General features: G+C 35.5%; 2 long non-coding RNA genes and 1 pseudogene across 5 annotated transcripts; 1 reads left to right on the top strand and 2 right to left on the bottom strand.

Moving 5' to 3' along the window:
* Nucleotides 1-2,387: 2,387 nt before the first annotated feature.
* On the top strand, nt 2,388-17,957 carry LOC104222350 (G-type lectin S-receptor-like serine/threonine-protein kinase SD2-5; annotated as a pseudogene).
* Nucleotides 17,958-18,149: 192 nt separating this feature from the next.
* Nucleotides 18,150-18,803, bottom strand: LOC138874184 (uncharacterized). Its single transcript, XR_011401220.1, has 2 exons — nt 18,307-18,803; nt 18,150-18,207 (listed from the first exon to the last, which is right to left on the bottom strand). It is a non-coding gene; the product is annotated as an uncharacterized lncRNA (long non-coding RNA).
* Nucleotides 18,804-19,221: 418 nt separating this feature from the next.
* On the bottom strand, nt 19,222-22,054 carry LOC104222349 (uncharacterized). 4 transcript variants are annotated; one of them, XR_011401056.1, is made up of 5 exons: nt 21,936-22,054; nt 21,726-21,788; nt 19,772-20,798; nt 19,535-19,605; nt 19,222-19,435 (listed from the first exon to the last, which is right to left on the bottom strand). It is a non-coding gene; the product is annotated as an uncharacterized lncRNA (long non-coding RNA). The 4 variants fall into 4 exon arrangements; XR_011401054.1 differs by having other exon boundaries at nt 19,535-19,948; nt 20,061-20,798; XR_011401055.1 differs by having other exon boundaries at nt 19,535-20,095; nt 20,738-20,798.
* Between the last annotated feature and the right edge of the window lie 452 nt (nt 22,055-22,506).

Raw genomic sequence — 22,506 nt, 5'->3', positions numbered from 1 at the left:
AAAAGTGTAATATGTCACTTATTATTTTGTCAATTTTAACCCATTTTATGTTATTATGCGATTTTAATAGATAAACTGAAAGTTCAAATTTCTTGAATAGCCTACATGGTGCATAATGGATGTTAGATTTGACACATGGTTATTGTGTTATGCTTATACACTAATATACTTTATACAATTCAACTAATATTCTTTTGTCAAATTTACAGATGAAAGGAGTCATAATCTTCTATTAGACAAAGGGTCCTTGTACGTACAAGGATGATATCAATAAAACTTTTTGATGTCAATAACTATTAAATATTTTTATTACGATATACTAGCCACTCTAAAGAAGACCTATGTTGATCAAATTTCTTTGCAACTTATACAAGTTACTACTTTCATTCGACAACAACTTATTGATATGTATGTATCTATAAAAGTAAGAAGGCTACAATTTCTTAAAGATAAGGGAGAAACTTCTAAACGTGAAATATTTGCAACCATAGCCGATGTTGGTCATATTCAAATGTAATCTAGATATTGTTGAAATGTAGAAAAATAAGAAAACTGTCACGTTGAATATTTGATATGACAATCCAATTTAAGTTGTTCAAATGATATAATCCTCTTACCTTCAGCAATTAAGTTAGAGCTTATATTTTCATCCCTTAAATTTTGGTGCAACTCATCTCACACGTATTATAATGTTATTCATACCATTTTAGAAGGTTTATACTATTAGGTGAAAAACAAGTAGGAGGATCTATGTTGGAGTTGTTGCTCCTTTGATAACTTGAATCCACGACCTTAGGATTGTAGGTGAGGGGTGTTGACCATCTGAGCAATCCCCTCTTATCGAGGTACAAAATGTTTTAATATAATTGCAAACAAGCTACACCAAGTTGGAAAAGTTGGTGCAATTGAAATATATATATATAATACACTTGATTTCAGGTGAGATACACTTCATTACATGATTGTCATAAAATTACAACAAGTAATAAAAGTCAAATATATCTAATTAAATTTTTATTGTTCATCTTTGTAGATTCATACGGTGTACAATCGTTTTAACTTCGACAAACAAGTAGCGATCCATATTGATCATTCACATAAACTTATACTTTATTCTTTTGTGAATAGTTTTTACTCAACTCTTTATTCTAATATTTTTGATATTATTTTACAAAATAGTGTGTTACATTATTTGGCATACACGTGCAACGCATGTGCCGATGAACTAGTAGTATATAAGAGGCATTTATACACTCATATACACTATTATACAAAATTTACTTCATCTTATTCTCTTATGAAATTTAACTTAAATCACTTTAAATTTCAGTTTTGAGCTAACCAATCAATTGGAACAACCCCTATTCAAACAACTAATAAACTCCATGTTTCATGTCTGCATTACACCTAGGATGTAGAGGCAAATCAAGGGAAGGTTAACTAATAGTTACTGAACTTGGATGAAACTCGGTGTGGAATTGAACTGGGCGTTCATATCTTTTGGAGAGATTACAAATTTTTGAGGAAGAAAATTATTAGCTTAAGCTTCGAAAGAGCTTTAATGGAGTTTTCCAGCTACAATATTCGATGTTCTTTACTCCAACCCTGGTGATGCCATTTCCATCTTATTCCTAGAAGAGTTTCGAAAATATATGGTCTGCAACATGATAATTTCAAAACCCCTCAGATCAGCCACTATGTACATCAGTTATTTGGGCAGATGCTACTTGTTTTCATGTTGTAGCCGATGGTGGCTAAACCGGGTAAGAACCTCAAATAAGGGTTAAACCGAGTAAGGTGTTTCTCCCAAATGTATTATACGTAATTGTTTCTTAATGATATAGGAAGGAAAACAAAAAAGACTTAAAACTCTTTTATTTAGAATAGGAGGAAGACAGATCCAAGTTCTAGGTAATCAAATTTACACCGTCATATCATTACTTTATTTAAAATATAATCAGCAGTTTATATATGACCTTTTTTATAACATAAAGTGTGATCTACTTATAAGTTTTAGTTTAGCAAATTATGATGGCATATATAGTAAATATTTATTTCACATTTTGCTAGTTGAGCCTGCCCTTTTAACCTTCAAATTTTGTTTTATATATATATCACACACATTTCAATATTATGTAGTTTTAGAAAGTTTATATTGATTGACACAGAATACACACGTCCAACACATGCATCCAGAAACTAGTTTACAAATAGCCAATTTGACGAGGATGTCAATTTGAACTAGATGTATAGGGTCAACGCATTCCTTTATTCTTCTTGTTCTCCAAGTTGTAGAAAGTAGGTGTTTGTTGCTTTCCTGACAATATTATATTTCGAATTTAGCAATTAGAAAATTAAAGGTTGACCAAGATGCATTCATGGACGAAAAGGCAAATAATAGCTTAGTGCACTGAGCTTAGACTCTTTCAGACAATCAAAGAACTAAAGGCATTTTGCCTTCTGTTACGTCTTCTTTATGGCTTTATGCTGGATTTTTCTTTGCTTCTTCAGTCTTTGTTGTTATTTTCATTTGATAACAAGCCAACCTTTTGATTACCCAACTGCAGATCTTTCTACAACTTGGGTTAACAGCTTTTCTGCACCCCATTCAGTGAATTTCACCGATGGTTCAATAGTAAGAGCTATACTACTCAGAGGAACCCTTGGTCCGAAATATGCTTGTGGTTTCTACTGTAATGGGAATTGTGAGAGTTACCTCTTTGCCATATTCATTGTGCAAACCAATAGTGTTTCCTTTATTACTTCTCCCAATATTGGGTTCCCACAAGTGGTTTGGTCTGCTAACAGGAATAGTCCAGTTAGGATCAATTCTACATTGCAGCTTACAGCACAAGGAGACTTAGTGCTTAGAGATGCTGATGGTACTTTGGCTTGGTCAACAAACAGTGTTGGAAAATCTGTTGCTGGCTTAAACTTGACTGATGAGGGAAACCTTGTTCTGTTTGATGCCAAAAATGCAACTGTTTGGCAATCTTTTGATCACCCGACTGATTCTTTGGTTCCAGGACAGAAGTTAGTATCAGGTCAGAAGCTAATAGCAAGTGTTTCAACAACAAACTGGACTAAAGGAGGTTGGTTTTCTTTCTCTGCTACCGACGATGGTTTCACTGCTCTCGTCGAGTCAAATCCTCCCCAAATATACTTTACAAGGTCTGTCGGTGACTTCAATACGAGTAGAGGTTCCATGTATGTTATGTATTTGAATGGAAGCTTAGCTTTATTCTCAAATTCTAGTGATCCCAACTATCCACGGACACTGGTGTTGTTTTATTGTCTTATTTATTATTTGGTGGTTGTTATAAATAAAAGGAACACCAGAATTTACGAGGTTCGGCTAATTTTGCTTACTCCTCGGACACAACCAATATTTTATTCCACTTCAAAAATACAAGTGAAATAATACTAAAGAGAGAAGATACAAATGCCTTAAGAAGATAAGAAGGCAAATGAGAGGTGTGTTTAAATCCTAAACATTAGGCCTCCTTTTATAGGGAAAAATTCTCAACCCCAAATTGTCACCCACCGATGTGGGACTTTTGACAATCAACAAATCTCCACCTTGGCAAAATTCCACATCTTCAATTTTCTCTCAATAACAAATTTTGGTTGTCTTCATCTTCATTCTTCAGTGTTCAACAATGTTGATCAAATCGAAACAATGTTGAAACTTGACCGCAGTCACCACCTTTGTCAGCATATCAGCAGGATTCTCTGTAGTATGAATTTTCTTCACCGTGACTCCACCTTCTTCTATGATTTCTCGTACGAAATGATACCGAACATCAATGTGCTTCGTCCTTGCATGATAAACTTGGTTCTTCGCTAATTGAATAGCACTTTGACTATCACAAAAAATTGTGATACCTTTTTGTTCAACACCAAGCTCCTTTAGCAATCCTTGAAGCCAAATTGCCTCTTTCACAGCCTCTGTAATAGCCATGTACTCTGCCTCTGTTGTAGACAAAGCAACTGTTGACTGCAAAGTAGACTTCCAACTAACTGGTGCCTTTGCAAAAGTAAACACATAACCAGTAGTTGATCTTCGTTTGTCCAGATCACCCGCAAAATCTGAGTCACAATATCCAACTACAGACTGATTGTCTTCCTGCTCAAAAACTAACCCGACATCTACAGTATTATGAATATACCGTAGAATCCACTTCACAGCTTGTCAATGCTCCTTTCCTGGATTATGCATATATCTGCTAATAACTCCAACAGCTTGTGAAATATCAGGTCTCGTACAAACCATTGCATACATCAAGCTACCAACAATATTTGCGTATGGTACCTTTGACATATACTCTCGTTCAGCTTCATCTTTTGGCGACATAGTAGTACTAAGCTTAAAATAGGGAGCAAGTGGAGTACTAACTGGCTTAGTCTTTTCATCTATGCCAAAACGTTTGATAACAACTAGGTCGGGAATCCAAATTAGAGTAAAAATTTGAGAAGTAAATGCGGAAGCAATAACAACAAGGAATTAAACAACTAGAATTAAAGAGATGAAAATAAAGGATATGGGAAGAATTCAAGGAAAGAATTCCAAGAACTTCCAAGAACGTAAGTTCTATAGCCTTGACAAGATCAAAGTAACAACGTCTTGATTTATGGAACAAAACAAACGCCTTTACTTAAAAAGCAAATCAAAACAATAGATTCGGATCTTGACCACTTTACGAGTAACTTGAGACAACAATTAATAACTAGTATTAATCGCCTTCTAAGAATACCACAAAGGAATCAAAGATATCATAAAAGAGAAGTAATCTTACTACCTTGAACTAAGAACTAGTAAAGGTTGAAAGATAAATCTCAAAGCACAAGTAACAAAGGTTCAAAAGAACTCTCAAAGTATGATATACTTAATCAATAAATGTTGTGTCTTATGAATGAGAAGAACTCCTTATTTATAGGAGTTAAAAGCACTTAAAATAATGTAGGGGGTTGCTAAAAAGTCATCTAAATTAGGTAGGGGGCTGCTAGGGGTCACAATAGCCATCAAACTTAGGTAGGTGGCTCCTAAGGGGTAACAAAAGCCATCAAAATTAAGTGGGGGGCGGCCAAATCCTTTTGGGGCAGATTTGGGCCTTAAAACTATTAGTTTGGGCCATTGGTTTGGACTCCAATTGGGCTCCTTTTGAAACACCCCCTTTTGGACCTCTTTTAAGGTCATTTTGAGCCCTATTGGTGGACTTCAAGGGCTGATTTGGTAACCCAATCTTCCTCCTCTTGGACTTCAATTTGGACTACCAAATAATTGTAAAACTTGGACAATTCATCTCCTTTGGGCTTGAGCTCTTCCTCTACAATTAAAAGCTTCTTTATTTGCCATTGAAGTCTAGCAACCTTAGCTTGCAACTCTTTAGCTTGAGATCTTGTAAATGGCCTTGGAGCTTCCAAAACTCTATCATCTCTATCATTGTCCTTAACTATATTTTGAGCCCTATTGGTGGACTTCAAGGGCTGATTTGGTAACCCAATCTTCCTCCTCTTGGACTTCAATTTGGACTACCAAATAATTGTAAAACTTGGACAATTCATCTCCTTTGGGCTTGAGCTCTTCCTCTACAATTAAAAGCTTCTTTATTTGCCATTGAAGTCTAGCAACCTTAGCTTGCAACTCTTTAGCTTGAGATCTTGTAAATGGCCTTGGAGCTTCCAAAACTCTATCATCTCTATCATTGTCCTTAACTATATCCTTGTTCTTGATGCTATCATTCCCCCCTTCTTGAAAAGAATTCGTCCTCGAATTCGAGAGTTTCTTTGAACGTCTATCTCTTATTATCTCCATGCCAAGAATTTTCTTTGCCTCACCCAGATCCTTCATCTCGAACTCCTTCTTCAGTTGAATCTTCAACTTATCAATTTCTTCCGAATTCTTGGAAGCTATCAACATATCATCAACATATAGGAGAAGATATACAAAGGAACCATCTTTAAGCTTGCGCAAATACACACAATGATCATATTTGCTTCTCTTGTACCCTTGCCGCAACATAAACTCGTCAAATCGCTTGTACCATTATCTAGAAGATTGTTTCAATCCGTACAACGATTTTTCAAGTTTGCACACCATATTTTCTTTTCCAGTAACTTTGAATCCTTCTGGCTGAGTCATGTAGATTTCCTCCTCCAAGTTTCCATGTAAAAATGCAGTTTTTACATCCATCTGAACTAGTTCCAAATCCAATTGTGCTACCAAAGCCAACATAATTCTAATGGAGGAATGTTTTACAACTGGAGAAAACACTTCATTGTAATCAATTCCCTCCTTTTGAGCATATCCTTTGGCCACCAATCTTGCTTTGTAGCGAACATCTACTTGGTTAGGAAATCCTTCCTTCTTTGCAAATACCCATTTGCACCCAATTGCTTTCTTTCCCTTCGGGAGATTGGCCAATCTCCATGTATGATTCTGATGAAGGGACTGTATTTCATCATTCATGGCAATCCTCCACTTATCTTCTTCTGAACTTTGGACTGCGTCTTTATAAGTGGTAGGAACATCATCAGCTACAATTGAGGTTGCACAAGCAACTGTCTCTATGAGACGAACAGGTTTCGTTATTGTTCTTTTTGGCCTGCTGGTTGCTATTGATTCAAGTTGTTGTTGAGGTTCCTGAGTTGGAATCTCCTCTACTGGCTCTCCTTCCAGAGGGTAATCTTCATTTGTTTCCTCCTCTGCTTCTTGTGTAGGAAAAATAAATTTTCCCTCAAACTCCACCTGCTTAGAAGCACCTTCATTTTGTTTGGTATCTTCTGTTACCTTATTTACCATAGCAGATTCATCAAAGGTAACATCCCTGCTGAATATTACTTTCTTTGTCATAGGACACCATAAGCGATATCCTTTGACTCCAGAAGTAATTCCCATAAAAATAGCCTTCTTTGCCCTTGGATCCAATTTTGACTCTGTCACATGATAATATGCAGTTGAGCCAAACACGTGCAAAGAGTCATAATCTACAGCAGGCTTTCCATACCATTTTTCAAATGGTGTCTTGCCATCAACAGCAGCAGATGGTAAGCGATTGATGAGGTGACATGCATATGTAACTGCCTCAGCCCAAAATTCTTTGCCCAAGCCAGCATTGGACAACATACATCGTACCTTCTCCAGCAAGGTCCGGTTATACGTTCTGTCACTCCATTCTGTTGTGGTGTATGTCTGACAGTGAAGTGTCGGACGATGCGATCATTTTCACAAACCTTATTGAAATGATCATTTTTGTATTCACCTCCATTATCTGTGCGAATACACTTGATCCTCCTGCCTGTTTGATTCTCCACCATCGTCTTCCATTTGAGAAAAATTCTCAGCACTTCATCTTTGCTCTTCATTGTATACACCCACACTCTTCGAGAAAAATCATCAGCAAAGGTTACAAAATAGTGCTTCCCACCCAATGAAGGTGTTTTGGAAGGATCCCAAACATCAGAGTGTACATAATCCAAAATGCCTTTAGTATTATGGATCGTTGTACCAAATTTAACCCTTGTCTGTTTCCCTTTGATACAATTCTCGCAAAACTCCAAGTTGCAAGCCTTTACTCCTTTTAACAATCCTTGATCTGATAAAGTTTTCAAGGATTTTCCTCCAGCATGTCCCAAGCGCATGTGCCATAGCCTGGTTGCTTTTGCCTCTTTTTCGTCACTGGATGTTATCGCTGTCCCAATAACTGTACTACCGCGATAACGGTACATGTTATTGTTCTTCCGATTGGCCTTCATTACCACTAGTGCACCGGAGCATACTCTCATCACTCCATTTTCTGCAATGATTTTGAACCCTTTTGATTCTAGGGCTCCCACAGAGATGAGATTCTTCTTCAAATCCGGTACATATCAAACATCTGTTAATGTTCTGATCATTCCATCATGGTTCCTTAATCGTATTGAACCAATGTTGTGAGCACGTGATTTTTGCCTTATGAAAACTACTCCAGAATAAATCAAAAAATAAAATAAATTTCTTTTACTGTGTAATTTTTGAATTTGCGTGGTGTTAAATATTTGTGTTATGTTCATAAATGTTTACTTCGTCATAATGAAATGAAAATTAAAATAAAATACATGTTGCATGCATATAGGATTTAATTATGCATTTGAAAGATAATTTAAATAAAATCACAAAAAATATGCATTCGTTCTATTTTTAAATGTGTCGTTATGTGATTAATGTTTTATCTACGTGTTAATGGTTATTAAAAGATAATTAGTATTATTATAATGATAATTTTGTTTTTATAATTTTTGATTAGGATTTTATTAATTAATAATAAAATAAAAATATAAGTTAGAATATGAAAATCGGACCTGGATTAAAATCCAGGCCCAAACGAAATGAATCCCACAGCCCAATCCAACATCCCCCTGTCCGGTCCAATTCGAACAAGCCTAAACGACGTCGCATGAGGTACCTCAAATCTGAGCCGTTGATTCATTGCAATCAAACGGTCCAGTTCAGCCCTTGCATAAATAAAACGACGACGTTTAGGGCAACTAGATCTGAACCGTTCATCCATTTTGATCCCACGGTCTTAAAAAACTCACTCAAACCCGATCCATTTCAACCCCGGGTTGACCCTTTCCCCAACTTAAATCAAACGATGTCGTTTTGATAAGTGGATTGATCCTGGCCCTTCATCTTACTTGATCGAACGGATGAGATCAATCCACCCCACCCCTATATAAGTCCCAAGCCCCTACCCCGGCCCCTAACTGAACACCCCCCTCCTCTCACTGTTCATCATCGTCCCCAAACCCGGCGGCATCAACGCCGCCGGTCACCAAAATAACACCCTAGAACCCCCTGAACATCCTCTACACAAATCTGACCTTAGTTTCCTTCGAATCAGACCCCAACTCTTCGAATACTAAATCGAAGGTGGGTCTGAAAACTCAAACCTTTCCAATGGCTTCCAAAATAACACCATAGCTTCCCCTAACCACCCTAAGTATAGATCTGTTGTTTGTTTGGTTCGAATCCTCTCAGAACTCTTCGAATCTTCTTTTGAAGATTCGGACCAAACAAGAACTTACCCAGACCTGTTCCAAAGTGACACCAAATAACCCCTAGGCTTCCCTCACCCTTGTGTCGTATTTGGTTCTCCTCAAATCTGACCAGAAATGGTTAAGTCCCAAATCGAACTTTCAAGAACCCTAAAAATACCAGACTTTTGGATTCTGTCCAGATTGAATAAAGATTGAGGTTTAATCGACCTTAGTCGAAGTATTTTCAATGGAAAATACTTCGACTAATGTCTGTTTGATTTCAAACAAAATCCGAAGCCAAGTTGAGTTCGAGTCTGATTAAAATTCAGAGGTACTTTTCTATTTCTGTTTATTCTGTATGTATTTTCGTTTGTTTTAATAACTTGTTAATTTTTCATATTTTTGTTTTGATTAATTCTGTCATCTTTGTATCATGCCCGTCTTATGATCAAAATATGAAACTGTTTCTGTTGGTTGTGATTATTCACAATATAAGTAATCGACTCGATTAAGTTCGTCGATTAGTTATATTATGAATTCTCATTTATGATAATGCTAATGGAAACAGTCTGCTTCTATTGTTTTAGACTGATTATGGACAAATGTTGTAAATAGTCTACTGATTAATACTTGTCAATTAAATCATGTTTGTTTGCAAATCAGTAAATTCAAATGTATGATGTGTATATATTGTTTTCTGAACAGGGCATTGTCAGTATATTGACAATGCTCCTGTGTATGTTTGATCTTGATTCAATGTTTAAGTCCAGTCTGAATTGTTATAATGATTTCAGTGATATGTTGTTATGTTGTTAGTTTTGAATTCAGTGTGATTTTACAAGTGTTGATTAAATGTAATTGTGTTAGAAAGTTACATCCTTAGTTAAGATTCAGTCCAAAACTTTAGGATTGATTATAGCTGCTTAAACAGATTTTAAAATCTGTATTGTTAGATTCTGAATTTAAGGCAGTAATAATAGTAATTACAGTAGGATTTCAGGTTTACTTTGGATTAAAACAGTAGGATAATGTGATAGTGTGCTTATAATGGAATGATAGTGGTTATAATTTAAGTAATAATGGGGAACAAGGGATAATGGGGCTGCTGAAAATCAGGATAAGGGCACTTAGATTTAAAGTATTCAAAAGTAGTTTTAATGGAACTTTTCTGATTTTTAAAAAAAGAGAAAGGGTCCAGGCAGCACTAAAAGAAAGGGGGCAGACCTGTATAAATACAGGATCTGATGGGCAGTTTTAAAAAAAGGGGGGAGACTCAGTTTTTGAAAGAGAGAAGAAAAAATAAGGAGAGATTAAGAGAAAAGTCAGATTTTGAATACAGAGTTTAAAGAAAAACTTAGGAGAGCTTGGAAGAAAGAAAAACAGGAAAAAAAGAGAGCTTTCAGACAGAAAAATTAGAAAGGAAGAAGAGAGAAAAAATCTGATTTGAAAAGGAAAGGGTCAGATTTTGAATACAGATTTGGAAGAAAGATTGAAATCAGATTTTGAGAGGGAGATCTTATCAGTTTTCATAGAAAGAAAGAAAAACTGAAGCATAAAAATAGAATTCTGTCTCAGAAGTCAGGATTGAAGTTGATTCTGTGTTTTAAAATTGAAATTTTTTCAGTCTGTTTTGTTCTAAGTCTCAGAATCAGAAATATTATTCTTTTCATTAAATCTGTCCGGATTTGTTCAATATCATTGTTCAGTTAAAAATCTGAAACTTCCTAAAGTACTGTCACTGTGCATCTAGGTTCTTCGGGTCTTATTATTACTCAAACCTGTGGAAAGACTGCTATTCCGTTGATTTTGTTACTGCTGCTACTGCTGAAATTTACTCCTTCTACCTTCATTTTCAGGTACATATCCTTTTAAATTCTATGTTGGAAAGAGATTCAGCATGACCGATAAATGAAGCTTGAATTGTAATAATGTCTGTTATTCATTTGAGCTCTTTAATTAAAAATTCAGTTTTGTTTCTTGATCAAATAAGTAATATATGTTGATAGGATGACTGTAAGTTAAATGTCCTTTATTGAAGACTGTATAAGTGTTGTAATAAGGTTAATTTTCTAAATTTTCATTAAAGTATAGTTATGATTGAATTGTTAAGATAGGGAATATGGCAGGAAGTTGGCTATTAGTTAAGTCCTATGACATTGTTAGTCAGGTATAGAATATTCTAAAATATTAAGAAAATGCATGGTTAGTGTAATTCGATTGTTTGGTTGTGGATTAAAGTCAGATGTTGTTAGTTGAATAAAGAGTAGTATAAAAATGTCAAAAACCATATTGCTAGTTTATTCTAATACCTGATTTAGTTATGGATTGAATGGTGTGAGTTATACGTTCATATATGGCGTAATAACAGGTATATATATAACCATTAAGGGATGATGAATTGATGTATCTCATTATGATGTTAAGAATATTATGAATGTTTAAGCGTACAACTATGTTGTATGTAATACAATTCGAATTGAATCAATTTGCATAATAACTCTATTCTCATCAATTTGATCATTTATCGTTATAAATAAGCGGAGTAATTATAATTCTGGATCCAAAATAAGCGTGTGAGAATGAGGTGATATGTATAAGAACAAATACAACACTTTATATCAATGGTAAATAAAAGTAGAATTTGCATTAATTAAAATAAAATAAAAAAAATTGTTCAAAAATACTTCTTCCCTTCATAAATTATTTTTGTGAGTTTCATATGGCATTCATCCTTTGGTATATGTATATGTTGTATTTGTGAAGGATAATATTAATCATGTTCTTATTTTACTTTGAATTTGAATAGTCTTGGGATGAACATAATTAATACTCGGAAATTATAGTCAACGGGCAATATTTAATAAATTGTGAATTCTTTTAAAAGAATTTAAAGACATCCCTTGAATATGAATTTCTCAGTATTTTATATAAAATGTGTAGATACAACAAACAATTTGTGGAAAAATTCATAATACCATTAAGAATATTTGGTGTGATTAGGGATACGTTCGCGTAATCTGATTATACCAATAAAAGCAATTCGAATTATGCGTACGCACAATTTCGAATGAATATTTAATATAAGGGATTTCTTCGAGGACGTTAAATTAATTTCATAAAAACCCGAGATGTGCGGGTCACTATTTAAGAAAAACAAATATTCTTGATTCGACACAATTTCGAAAAAATGATTGCTTAATAAATATATTATCAAAAGCTATTGTGTACACGTACGCGTGACACAATTCCGCATTTTTTAAATTTATAACACGAATATACGTACGCGTAATTCGATTCAAAGAAGGGTCCTTAATCACAATAAGTAAAAGCGGTAGAAAAATCACGTAACAAAATGTATTTAATAAAATCAAGATAATTAAGCCAATAATAAAAACAGTTAAGCGACCGTGCTAGAACCACGGAATTCGGAAATGCCTAACACCTTCTTCCGGATTAACAGAATTCCTTACTCAGGATTTCTGGTTCGCAGAATAATAAACAGAGTCATATTCTCCTCGATTCAGGGATTAAAATTGGTGACTTGGGACGCCTTAAAATTCCCAGGTGGCGACTCTGAAATAATTAAATAAATCCCGTTTCGACTGTCCTTCAATTGGAGAAAACTCCCCACGCGCCCCGCGAGCGCGGTAAAAAGGAGGTGTGACAGCTCACATATGGCATTCATCCTTTAGTATATGTATATGTTGTATTTGTGAAGGATAATATTAATCATGTTCTTATTTTACTTTGAATTTGAATAGTCTTGGGATGAACATAATTAATACTCGGAAATTATAGTCAACGGGCAATATTTAATAAATTGTGAATTCTTTTAAAAGAATTTAAAGACATCCCTTGAATATGAATTTCTCAGTATTTTATATAAAATGTGTAGATACAACAAACAATTTGTGGAAAAATTCATAATACCATTAAGAATATTTGGTGTGATTAGGGATACGTTCGCGTAATCTGATTATACCAATAAAAGCAATTCGAATTATGGGTACGCGCAATTTCGAATGAATATTTAATATAAGGGATTTCTTCGAGGACGTTAAATTAATTTCATAAAAACCCGAGATGTGCGGGTCACTATTTAAGAAAAACAAATATTCTTGATTCGACACAATTTCGAAAAAATGATTGCTTAATAAATATATTATCAAAAGTTATTGTGTACACGTACGCGTGACACAATTCCGCATTTTTTAAATTTATAACACGAATATACGTACGCGTAATTCGATTCAAAGAAGGGTCCTTAATCACAATAAGTAAAAGCGGTAGAAAAATCACGTAACAAAATGTATTTAATAAAATCAAGATAATTAAGCCAATAATAAAAACAGTTAAGCGACCGTGCTAGAACCACGGAATTCGGAAATGCCTAACACCTTCTTCCGGATTAACAGAATTCCTTACTCAGGATTTCTGGTTCGCAGAATAATAAACAGAGTCATATTCTCCTCGATTCAGGGATTAAAATTGGTGACTTGGGACGCCTTAAAATTCCCAGGTGGCGACTCTGAAATAATTAAATAAATCTCGTTTCGACTGTCCTTCAATTGGAGAAAACTCCCCACGCGCCCCGTGAGCGCGGTAAAAAGGAGGTGTGACAGCTCTGGCGACTCTGCTGGGGAACAAACAGTAAACTATAACCCAGAACCATTGGTTCAGGGTTTAAAGAATTCGAGCTTAAAATATCTGTGTTAATTGGCTTTATTTACTATATGATTTTCAACTGTTTATATGCTAATATGCTAAATGTTGCTTTTTACCGCTTTAATATTATTTGAATTGTGAATATATACAACTGCTACGAAACCCCCTTCTTTCTGAGTCTTCTGAATTTATGGTGTACACGTGCGCGTGACCCACCTTTCTGTTAAAGTCATACCAAATAAGACGGAGTTGGGACAAGTAACTAGGCCGGGTAGACTTTCGTGCTCCCGGTACGTTGCCCCCGCTTCGGCTCAAACTGTCCGTTTGGGTAAGCCAGGTTTAGAACAATCAACCTCAGGTTTTACACTTAGAATAACTCAGCCATGTACCGGATCCCTAGTAGGAACGTCTATTTGCATCATATACATTTGGCCTTGGAGACTCAACACAGGGGTTGGGTCTGTCTAGGACAGGTGAACCCGAAACAAAAAGACCATCCTGATGCATCCTACTTGCTACTTGTGCATTCATTTGCTTCGAACATGCTTGTTGACCAGCTTAAACGAAATCATGGTGAGAAGAGAGGAATAAAATGGGTTGTTTTTTTTTAAAAAAAAATAAAAAAATTCAAAAAAGAAAAAAATAGTTTTAAATCTTGAAATAAAGGTATTTAATAAATAAAAATTTTCGAAAATGATTTTTTTAGTATAAATTTTCAAAATGAATTTTGACTTTATTAAAATTAAATTTCAGATACAAAATGAGCACCACACAAAGCCTCTCGTCCACGAGTACAGAAGAATTTCTATTTCAACTTCAAATGTGGTGGTATGATTTAGGCGAAGATGGTAAAAAATGGGTCGTCAAGCATTTGGGAAATCTCTCGGACATTATGAAAGTTAAACCCCGTGATGATCTGATTGCAGCGTTAGTAACTTTTTGGGACCCTGCTCACAATGTCTTTCGTTTCTCTGACTTCGAGCTTACTCCTACATTAGAGGAGGTAGCTGGATATGGTGGTTTTGACGGTTCCGCTGTGTGGATGACTCCATATTCTCCTTCTTGAAATTCCACGAACCAGTCCCTATTGAGACACATATGATAGCTACAAGACGAGTCCATCAACCATACGTCTGATGATGTTGATGACTCTGTTGTAACTAATGAGAAGTCTGAATCATCACAATCAGCTACATTTGAATCCATAATGGCCTTTCCATTGTTATGTTTGACATTATTCTTCAACTTCGGACAGTCTTTCTTCCAGTGCCCCTTTTCTCGATAAAAAGCACATTCATCTTTGCTGGGTTTAGATCTTGACTTGGATCTTCCCTTCTTTGTCCTCATTTGATTTTGAGGACGACCCCTCACAACCAGTGCTTCTCCTTCTCCGCCCTTTTGTTTTTCTCCCTTTCTTTGTTCATAGCTGTACAAAGCCGAACAAACTTCTCTGAGAGAAATTTCGTCATTCCCATGGAGTAGAGTAGTTTCAAGGTGCTCGTACTCATCAGGAAGTGACCCCAATAACATCAAGGCCAAGTCACCATCATCAAAAGTTGGATCCATATTTTGAGTGACCAACTTATTGAAACTGGTGATATGTTCGTTCATTGTGGTACCAGGAACATAGGTGAAGCGAAACAGTCTCTTCTTCATGTACAATTTATTTTGACTGTTTTTCTTCAAAAATTTATCCTCCAGTGCTTTCCATAATTTACTTGCAGAAGTTTCCTTTGTGTATTGATATTTCTGCTCTCTAGCAAGGTAGGATCGAATGGTACCGCAAGCAACATGGTTGATAATTCTCCAATCTTCTACTCCAATAACATCTGGTCTTTTTTCTTCAATGGCAAGATCTATCCCTTGTTGCAAAATGTCCGGACCCGTCAAAAATTTCTACCGCAAATTTCGCATTTGACACAATTCTTGTCATAAGCGAAGATGCCAATGATGACGTATTGTTGACACTTGATGTAGATTCTTCTTGTTTATTGTCTCCCATCTTTGACACAAATATTATTTAATAGCTGACGACACAAATCAAGATTATTTCCTTTCTGGTGTGGAAGATCAGACTAAGCTGCAACCACAGAGCATACTCAGACAGAACCTTGACTCAGTTACCAAGATAAATCTTTTCTGATGTGGAAGATCAGACTATGCTGCAACCACAGAGCATACTTAGACAGTACCTTGGCTCTGATACCAATTGTTGCGGAAGCCAAATGTATATAGTGTGAATAAGTCACAACTACTATACCAAAAATTATGACAGCCACCAAATAATAAATAAGACAATAAAGCAACAATAAAAGGAACACCAGAATTTACGAGGTTCGGCTAATTTTGCCTACTCCTCGGACACAACCAATATTTTATTCCACTCCAAAAATACAAGTGAAATAATACTAAAGAGAGAAGATACAAATGTCTTAAGAAGATAAGAAGACAAATGAGAGGTGTGTTTAAATCCTAAACATTAGGCCTCCTTTTATAGGGAAAAATTCCCAACCCCAAATTGTCACCCACCGATGTGGGACTTTTGACAATCAACAACTGGTTTCTATTCCTCAAGCATCCTCAGCTCAATATATGAAACTGGAGTCTAACGGATACTTGAAAGTGTATGAGTGGCAACGTCAGTGGAAAGAGGTGGATGATCTCCTGACAGGTTTTTATGGGGAGTGCAATTACCCCGTCGTCTGTGGTAGATATGGCATTTGCTCAGGGAGGCAATGTAGTTGTCCCAAATCAAGCTCTAATTCAACAAGCTATTTCAGACAGATAAATGATAGGCAAGCTAATCTGGGTTGTTCTGAGACCACAAGGTTGACTTGTAATGCGATAAATAACCACAGGTTTTTGGAACTACAAGATGTAGATTACTTTGCATTTACTGCAGATATTACAAACACAGATATGAATACCTGTAAAGATACATGTTTGAGGAACTGTTCCTGTAAAGCTGCTTTATTTCGTAGTGGTTTAAACTCTTCCATGGGGGAATGCTACCTACCATCCGAGATCTTTTCACTAATGAATAATGAGAAGGAAAGGACAAGGTACGATTCCTATGCATTTATAAAAGTACAGGTCGAAGCTGAACCAGCTGCTGCAAATGGGAAAAAGCGCGTTAATGGTGCTATACTGGGCTCTGTCATAGGAATTGCCATCTTAGGCATCATAATTGCAATTGCAGCTTTCATATTCTGGAAGAGGAGAAAAGCCATTGAAGACGAGGAGAGTTATCTAGATCACGTGCCGGGAATGCCCACTAGATTTTCTTACGATGATCTAAAGGCTGCAACAGAGAACTTTACAAAGAAGCTCGGTGAAGGAGGATTTGGGTCAGTTTTTGAAGGATGCTTAGAAGATGGCACAAAGATTGCAGTGAAATGCCTTGACGGAATAGGCCAAGTCAAAAAATCATTCCTAGCCGAGGTTGAAACTATCGGCAGCATACATCATGTAAATCTGGTACAATTAATTGGCTTCTGTGCTGAGAAGTCTCATAGGCTTTTAGTCTATGAGTTTACGAGCCATGGATCACTTGAAAAATGGATCTACCATGGGAAACAAGAGCTTACTCTTGATTGGAACTGCAGGCGGAAGATTATTCAAGACACAAAGGATTAGCTTACCTTCACGAAGAATGCAGGCAAAAGATTCTACATCTGGATATTAAGCCCCCAAACATACTCCTAGATGAGAAGCATAACGCTAAACTCTCTGACTTTGGGCTTTCAAAGCTAATTGATCGGAATCAGAGCCAAGTCATGACTACGATGAGAGGCACTCCTGGTTATTTGGCTCCTGAATGGCTTACTGGAGTTATAACAGAAAAGGTAGACGTCTACAGCTTTGGCATTGTGATCTTGGAAATTTTGAGTGGAAGAAGACATTTTGTGGCATCCGAGTCCGAAGAGCAAAGGGTAATGTTGAACTTATTCAAGAAAAAGGCAGAGGAAGGGCAATTGGTGGATCTTATTGATAAGCATAGCGAAGATAAGCAGTCTTACAAAGAAGAAGTTATAGAGACGATGCAGATTGCTGCCTGGTGTTTACAAGGCGACTACACGAAGAGGCCGTCAATGTCAATGGTGGTCAAGGCAATGGAAGGTGTTTTGGATGTTGAAAAGAATCTGGACTATAGCTTCCTTAATCCACAAACAGTCGGTAAATTACCAAATATTACTTTTTCAGATTCAACTCCTTTACTACCTTCAATCCTATCAGGCCCAAGATGAGGAGAATTTGGCTAATTTCTAGTTTTGCTGCTGTGTAAATTTCTCCTCCAATGTTCACAGAAGTTAAGATTGTTTTTGTTTTTTCCAATTTATTCATGCAAAGTTTGTTCGATATGTACATAATACACTTATCACAACTTTCTCCAAATTGTACAGACTATTTACTCCAAATGACTCATCACTCTATAATACTTTGCACACTCCAATGAAAAAATTCAATAATTACAAATTCTGCTCCTTCATTTCAGCAAGAATTTCATAGTTTCAAGGCTGCTGCCTAACATATCAAATGGATAAGTAAATCATTATCAAGTATTTGCAACGTATGCAAAATAAAAGAAAGACAGAAACTAGACATTAAAAGTTCTCAGCCAACCTGAAGGACTTCAACAAATTGGGTGACTACACGAAGAGGCCTTCAATGTCAAACTGTTGTGCCACCTACTCATGCTTCAATACGACCTACTCAGAAACGAGAATCACACGAGCACGAAACCTACAGGTATTTCATGCCTTCGCAATTTCTACGATTAAGTGATATTCTAAGAGACGAAACATGATATGAGTATCTCTTTAAATTTCTGATGCAATATATTAGAGAGGGGAGAAGGTTCTGGAAACTTGTGGAGAGGACAGCTTATAAATACTGAAGTGGACACAATATGTCCATACCTTTGAATTATCACTTGTTTTTTGCTGCCAAAAGCCATTTGATGTATTTTAGTAGCAACCCATGATGTATCATTGGTTTGCCTCTTCTTAGAACATAGTGCACACAAGCTTTCTTATGAGAAAAGAGTACAACCAACAGCTTCCAATGAGGAGAATTCGTTCTTTGTATTATTTAAAACTTCAGCACAGTCTTGGGTGAACGAAAATCATCACGAGTCTTGGAGTTGGTGGAATATTTATTGATTTCTAAAAAATAATATGTGTAATTATTAAGGGAAGCATGTTATCTTACTTTACTAGGCCAAAAATAGGAAAGAAACCACCTCCCCTTTTCCTTTTTTTCTTTTTTTACATGATGTGAAAAAATAGAACTGACACTAATTAAGTAATCTAGGGTTAGCCAGAGACGAAGCCAAGATTTGAACCTTATGGGATCGGAATTCTAGCCCGTTTATGTTACTTGATTCTAAATTAACAATTTATACATATTCAATTAACAAATACAGGATTTGGATAAAAGTTACTGGGTTCGGCCAAACCCGCAAGACCTATGCTAGCTCTCTGCCCGGGGGTTAGCAGTGTTTCAATATAATACTCAATCAAAATGACCAAACAAATGTGAGGATTCGATGTTAGTAGTATTCTAACTCGGTTCAAATAGTTAGAAATAGTTGGTTGGTACAAGTACTTAGATATCTTAACTACAAGTTGGTTAAATTTTTATTGGTCGAAAAAAAGAAGAGGGAAGAAACATCTTCAAGCTAAATATGCAGCTCCGGTATTTTGCGAAACTGTATTTGCATGAAGTTGAACATCTTTAAGTAGTTTACAATCTGCAATAGAAGATTCAAGATTAAGTAAAAGCCATTTGTCACAAATGCGAATGCTCATCAATGCGCCCTTTCTTAACGAATGGAAAATGAAATTAAAACCTGAAAATAGGTGGATATCAATGCTGCAAGATGCATCTTAACCACTGAAAAGAAAGAATAACAACTGATGTCTTCATTTGTTCTCCCCCCAATATGCACATATATGAAAATCAGACACAATTAGTGATGTCAATTTAGCTGTCAGTCATTTTTTTGTTAGTCTTCTAATCAATTGTAGACTTGGCAATGGGGTGGATTAAACTTTTTGTGAAGTAAAGCCTCAGCAGAGTGACCCACCCTGGTGCCATCTCTAGTCAATAGTCAGCTGCTGGAAAGATAATAGCACATTGAAAAAGCTTTTGTGAAGCCCCTCTGAGTGTTGACCGGGCAAAGATTGACAAAGAGACACAAAAGTTGGAATTTTTAATAGTTTCTTTCCTTATCTTTGGTGCATATCCAAGAAAAGCACAACAGCTAATAGAAACAAAGAGGAATCCAAAGATTTTGTTAGTACTGATATCTGTATGTAGTAAACTAATTATGTCAATAGAAAATAAAGTTGTGAGCATGGTAATGAAAGAGTCACCTGCTAGCTTTCGGACCAAACTGCATTCACATTTTCTAGAAGTTCAAAATTTGCAGTCAATAATAGTTTGAGATTCAAGATTCACTTTTACAACTGTGAATCATATATTAAGGCATTAAGTCATAAGTTATTTTTTTTAGCATAACAAGATGAAGCTAAACTTTGAGATATAATAATTGAATGAAATGCCCAGAACCTGCAGCAACTACAAAGATGCAAAATCCTAATAAAATATTTTCATTTTTCAAAGCACAGAACATTGTGCCTGAAAGTCATAGGGCCCTATATTATATTCATGCTTTATGTCACGACCCATTTTCTGAACAAGCCGGGACCGGCACTCGATCACTAAACATGACCGAGCGAACCATCTCTGTTTATCAAATCTATTATAACTCCAAACTTTATATGCAACAAGGCAATACTCTAACCAAATACTTTTGATTAATTTAAACATTTAAATAAATTAACTCCAAAACTTTATTCATAGTAACCAATGAAATACTGCTAAGTTATTATCAAAAACATCTGAATCTTAACCCAACGACTATGTCTATGAAGCCTCTACTGATAAACTGACGCACTGCTCAGGACATGAGATTTCTTGGCCAGTTCTCTAAGTAACAAAGAAATAACTAAATAAAGATGACTCTAACTCGTACAAAAGCGGAGCTCACCAATAGCACTGGAAGAGAAGGAAGTCCTAACTCGTAGCCTGCTCACCTGCAAATCCGGTTCCTACGTTGTATCGCAGACCAACGTAGGTTCCCAAAAGAGAACGTCAGTACCATCCATTGTACTCAGTGAGTCTCAACACAGGGGGCGAGACTTTAATAATATATACATTACGAGAAAAGGTTCTAAATGCATGTAAAACATAAAGCTTATAAGAATAATTCTATATAATTGCATAATAGCAGTTTATGAATATTCTAAAAGAAATTCTTTTCTTTTTCTTTCTTTTAAAAAAAACATACTTCACTTTATACTTTGGGAGTTCCAACTATCCTGACATGTTTCTGTCTTAGTCACCGTGTGATCGGCGCGGGTTCGATCCCAACCTGATCGAATAGGCCCAATCCACGAGGTGTCACTCGATTCATGGTTCTCAGCGCTCATGTATCATACCTTAGCTTAGCTAAGAAAATTCTCAGCAATGAGACCCTCGGCTCGTGTGCTCCCTACTTTGGCACAAGTAGTTTCAGGAAGTCAACGTCTTGGTCAGGACCCTCGGCCTGGACGATGACCCCTTCTCAGAATAAAGGATACTCCAAAAAAAAATCTTTTCTTTCTAAAACTTCTTCTTGTGACTTTTCAAGTCTAAATCTTTTCTTTTTTGGAACATCATGTACATGCTCATGCTGGAATCCTTAAATGTAAATCATGGGATAAGAATGAAATAAACATCTAAAAGTATTTCTAAACATTCTTGCTTCTTCATAAATTTTCAACATGAAAATAGCATATAAGAATAACATAAAAATCAGAAAATTTATGCACATATATCATAATAAATCATCTAAACTTTTGTTAGAACAATTCTAAGTTAATAGGTACTCACTCGCTCCAATTAAGTAAATATAAACTCTTTTAAGCAATTCATCAAACACCTTGTATGCGTGCTTTTGTGAGTTAAACCACTTTAGTAAAGGGTTATCAACTCACCTCAAAACTCTTTGAGCCAATACGTAGACCCCAGTCCAATTTATACCCGTCAAACAATTGATTCTACAACAACCAATGCATTTTAATTAATTATAAAGTTTAACACCTAAAAATGAGATTTATTGGTGATATAGAGGAAGAAAGGAATTAACTATTCAATTATTACCTATTACAACTGTGGGGTAATTGATAATAGAGAAATTCACATACCTGAGTTTAAGAATTAGTGATTTGTAAAGAACCCTAGAATTTTTTTTTTCATTTCCTGCGTTCGCTGCATAAACAGATCAGCGTTCTGTTTTTTTTTTTGTGTGTTAGTATTCTGTTGCTTATTCTTTGGACCCTTTTGAGTTTTGACGTCAAAGGCAAGGCTTTAAAGCCTTAAGCCTTTTTCTTTCATCAGCCCTTTATGGGCTTAAGCTTGTCCTCCAATTCTTTTTTTTTTGACTTAACTAATAATTAATGATACTCACTTTTAATAATTAATAATATTAAAATTATTAATATTTCCCTAATTGTATATCTAATTATTTAAGTGTACACACACACAAACACACACACACACACATATATATATATATATATATATATATATATATATATATATATATATATTTCACTATAGGCAAGATAAAAATAATAGTAATAATAATAATTTAGTTCTATAATTAGTGTATCTTGAAACTTTTATAAATTTGAGGAGTGTTACAATCTTCCCTCCTTAAAAACATTCGTCCTCGAATGTTGCTAGGGCCTTATTCTTAAGCTAACAATCATTTCT

This window comes from Nicotiana sylvestris, chromosome 7 (assembly GCF_000393655.2).
Source record: "Nicotiana sylvestris chromosome 7, ASM39365v2, whole genome shotgun sequence".
NCBI lineage: Eukaryota > Viridiplantae > Streptophyta > Magnoliopsida > Solanales > Solanaceae > Nicotiana > Nicotiana sylvestris.
This window is presented reverse-complemented; position numbering and strand designations above follow the sequence as displayed.